A 5000-nucleotide genomic window follows, 5' to 3' on the forward strand; every position below is an offset into this window, starting at 1 on the left:
CCTCTTGGCGGTGGGACTTAGAAAAATTTTCGTCGAACGTCCGACGGAGTAGCACATCCGTCCATTATTTGCTAATAACTCGAAGAATAATAATTGTAGCGAGTTTGGTGTTATGATATATATTGTTAGAAACCGTCTATATTACAGTGATATCACGTCGAAAATCGTCTAGGACCGATAGGGAAAAAGTTTCCTCTTGGCGGTGGGACTTAGAAAAATTTCGTCGAACGTCCGACGGAGTAGCACATCCGTCCATTATTTGCTAATAACTCGATAAATAATAATTGTAGCGAGTTTGGTGTTATGATATATATTGTTAGAAACCGTCTATATTACAGTGATATCACGTCGAAAATCGTCTAGGACCGATACGGAAAAAGTTTCCTCTTAGCGGTGGGACTTAGAAAAATTTCCAGAGTTTTGTCGACGGAGTAGCACATCCGTCCATTATTTGCTAATAACTCGATGAATAATAATTGTAGCGAGTTTGGTGTTATGATATATATTGTTAGAAACCGTCTATATTACAGTGATATCACGTCGAAATCGTCTAGGACCGATAGGGAAAAAGTTTCCTCTTGGCGGTGGGACTTAGAAAATTTTCGTCGAACGTCCGACGGAGTAGCACATCCGTCCATTATTTGCTAATAACTCGATAAATAATAATTGTAGCGAGTTTGGTGTTATGATATATATTGTTAGAAACCGTCTATATTACAGTGATATCACGTCGAAAATCGTCTAGGACCGATACGGAAAAAGTTTCCTCTTAGCGGTGGGACTTAGAAAAATTTCCAGAGTTTTGTCGACGGAGTAGCACATCCGTCCATTATTTGCTAATAACTCGATAAATAATAATTGTAGCGAGTTTGGTGTTATGATATATATTGTTAGAAACCGTCTATATTACAGTGATATCACGTCGAAAATCGTCTAGGACCGATAGGGAAAAAGTTTCCTCTTGGCGGTGGGACTTAGAAAAATTTCCAGAGTTTTGTCGACGGAGTAGCACATCCGTCCATTATTTGCTAATAACTCGATAAATAATAATTGTAGCGAGTTTGGTGTTATGATATATATTGTTAGAAACCGTCTATATTACAGTGATATCACGTCGAAAATCGTCTAGGACCGATAGGGAAAAAGTTTCCTCTTGGCGGTGGGACTTAGAAAAATTTTCGTCGAACGTCCGACGGAGTAGCACATCCGTCCATTATTTGCTAATAACTCGATAAATAATAATTGTAGCGAGTTTGGTGTTATGATATATATTGTTAGAAACCGTCTATATTACAGTGATATCACGTCGAAAATCGTCTAGGACCGATACGGAAAAAGTTTCCTCTTAGCGGTGGGACTTAGAAAAATTTCCAGAGTTTTGTCGACGGAGTAGCACATCCGTCCATTATTTGCTAATAACTCGATAAATAATAATTGTAGCGAGTTTGGTGTTATGATACATATTGTTAGAAACCGTCTATATTACAGTGATATCACGTCGAAAATCGTCTAGGACCGATACGGAAAAAGTTTCCTCTTAGCGGTGGGACTTAGAAAAATTTTCGTCGAACGTCCGACGGAGTAGCACATCCGTCCATTATTTGCTAATAACTCGATAAATAATAATTGTAGCGAGTTTGGTGTTATGATATATATTGTTAGAAACCGTCTATATTACAGTGATATCACGTCGAAAATCGTCTAGGACCGATACGGAAAAAGTTTCCTCTTGGCGGTGGGACTTAGAAAATTTCCAGAGTTTTGTCGACGGAGTAGCACATCCGTCCATTATTTGCTAATAACTCGATAAATAATAATTGTAGCGAGTTTGGTGTTATGATATATATTGTTAGAAACCGTCTATATTACAGTGATATCACGTCGAAAATCGTCTAGGACCGATAGGGAAAAAGTTTCCTCTTGGCGGTGGGACTTAGAAAAATTTTCGTCGAACGTCCGACGGAGTAGCACATCCGTCCATTATTTGCTAATAACTCGATAAATAATAATTGTAGCGAGTTTGGTGTTATGATATATATTGTTAGAAACCGTCTATATTACAGTGATATCACGTCGAAAATCGTCTAGGACCGATACGGAAAAAGTTTCCTCTTAGCGGTGGGACTTAGAAAAATTTTCGTCGAACGTCCGACGGAGTAGCACATCCGTCCATTATTTGCTAATAACTCGATAAATAATAATTGTAGCGAGTTTGGTGTTATGATATATATTGTTAGAAACCGTCTATATTACAGTGATATCACGTCGAAAATCGTCTAGGACCGATACGGAAAAAGTTTCCTCTTAGCGGTGGGACTTAGAAAAATTTCCAGAGTTTTGTCGACGGAGTAGCACATCCGTCCATTATTTGCTAATAACTCGATGAATAATAATTGTAGCGAGTTTGGTGTTATGATATATATTGTTAGAAACCGTCTATATTACAGTGATATCACGTCGAAAATCGTCTAGGACCGATAGGGAAAAAGTTTCCTCTTGGCGGTGGGACTTAGAAAAATTTTCGTCGAACGTCCGACGGAGTAGCACATCCGTCCATTATTTGCTAATAACTCGATAAATAATAATTGTAGCGAGTTTGGTGTTATGATATATATTGTTAGAAACCGTCTATATTACAGTGATATCACGTCGAAAATCGTCTAGGACCGATACGGAAAAAGTTTCCTCTTAGCGGTGGGACTTAGAAAAATTTCCAGAGTTTTGTCGACGGAGTAGCACATCCGTCCATTATTTGCTAATAACTCGATAAATAATAATTGTAGCGAGTTTGGTGTTATGATACATATTGTTAGAAACCGTCTATATTACAGTGATATCACGTCGAAAATCGTCTAGGACCGATACGGAAAAAGTTTCCTCTTAGCGGTGGGACTTAGAAAATTTTCGTCGAACGTCCGACGGAGTAGCACATCCGTCCATTATTTGCTAATAACTCGATAAATAATAATTGTAGCGAGTTTGGTGTTATGATATATATTGTTAGAAACCGTCTATATTACAGTGATATCACGTCGAAAATCGTCTAGGACCGATACGGAAAAAGTTTCCTCTTGGCGGTGGGACTTAGAAAAATTTCCAGAGTTTTGTCGACGGAGTAGCACATCCGTCCATTATTTGCTAATAACTCGATAAATAATAATTGTAGCGAGTTTGGTGTTATGATATATATTGTTAGAAACCGTCTATATTACAGTGATATCACGTCGAAAATCGTCTAGGACCGATAGGGAAAAAGTTTCCTCTTGGCGGTGGGACTTAGAAAAATTTTCGTCGAACGTCCGACGGAGTAGCACATCCGTCCATTATTTGCTAATAACTCGATAAATAATAATTGTAGCGAGTTTGGTGTTATGATATATATTGTTAGAAACCGTCTATATTACAGTGATATCACGTAAATCGTCTAGGACCGATAGGGAAAAAGTTTCCTCTTGGCGGTGGGACTTAGAAAAATTTTCGTCGAACGTCCGACGGAGTAGCACATCCGTCCATTATTTGCTAATAACTCGATAAATAATAATTGTAGCGAGTTTGGTGTTATGATATATATTGTTAGAAACCGTCTATATTACAGTGATATCACGTCGAAAATCGTCTAGGACCGATACGGAAAAAGTTTCCTCTTAGCGGTGGGACTTAGAAAAATTTCCAGAGTTTTGTCGACGGAGTAGCACATCCGTCCATTATTTGCTAATAACTCGATGAATAATAATTGTAGCGAGTTTGGTGTTATGATATATATTGTTAGAAACCGTCTATATTACAGTGATATCACGTCGAAAATCGTCTAGGACCGATAGGGAAAAAGTTTCCTCTTGGCGGTGGGACTTAGAAAAATTTTCGTCGAACGTCCGACGGAGTAGCACATCCGTCCATTATTTGCTAATAACTCGAAGAATAATAATTGTAGCGAGTTTGGTGTTATGATATATATTGTTAGAAACCGTCTATATTACAGTGATATCACGTCGAAAATCGTCTAGGACCGATAGGGAAAAAGTTTCCTCTTGGCGGTGGGACTTAGAAAAATTTTCGTCGAACGTCCGACGGAGTAGCACATCCGTCCATTATTTGCTAATAACTCGATAAATAATAATTGTAGCGAGTTTGGTGTTATGATATATATTGTTAGAAACCGTCTATATTACAGTGATATCACGTCGAAAATCGTCTAGGACCGATACGGAAAAAGTTTCCTCTTAGCGGTGGGACTTAGAAAAATTTCCAGAGTTTTGTCGACGGAGTAGCACATCCGTCCATTATTTGCTAATAACTCGATGAATAATAATTGTAGCGAGTTTGGTGTTATGATATATATTGTTAGAAACCGTCTATATTACAGTGATATCACGTCGAAAATCGTCTAGGACCGATAGGGAAAAAGTTTCCTCTTGGCGGTGGGACTTAGAAAAATTTTCGTCGAACGTCCGACGGAGTAGCACATCCGTCCATTATTTGCTAATAACTCGATAAATAATAATTGTAGCGAGTTTGGTGTTATGATATATATTGTTAGAAACCGTCTATATTACAGTGATATCACGTCGAAAATCGTCTAGGACCGATACGGAAAAAGTTTCCTCTTAGCGGTGGGACTTAGAAAAATTTCCAGAGTTTTGTCGACGGAGTAGCACATCCGTCCATTATTTGCTAATAACTCGATAAATAATAATTGTAGCGAGTTTGGTGTTATGATATATATTGCTAGAAATCGTCTATATTACAGTGATATCACGTCGAAAATCGTCTAGGACCGATACTTAAAAATTTTCCTCTTATTTGTGGGACTTAGAAAAATTTTCAAAGTTCGGTGAATTATGAAAAGTTGGTTATTTTGTGTAAAATAATATAGAAATGTTAAAATTTATTATATTTTGTGAAAAAAATTTTTATACTTTTTTCGCTCTAAGTTCCAACAGCCCCGCCGGGAGGTCTGTTGCCGCGGCGGTTTGCGGCCATAAGCGCGCGTGCTATTGACC

Source organism: Halictus rubicundus, unplaced genomic scaffold (assembly GCF_050948215.1).
Source record: "Halictus rubicundus isolate RS-2024b unplaced genomic scaffold, iyHalRubi1_principal scaffold1332, whole genome shotgun sequence".
NCBI classification, from domain to species: Eukaryota; Metazoa; Arthropoda; class Insecta; order Hymenoptera; family Halictidae; genus Halictus; species Halictus rubicundus.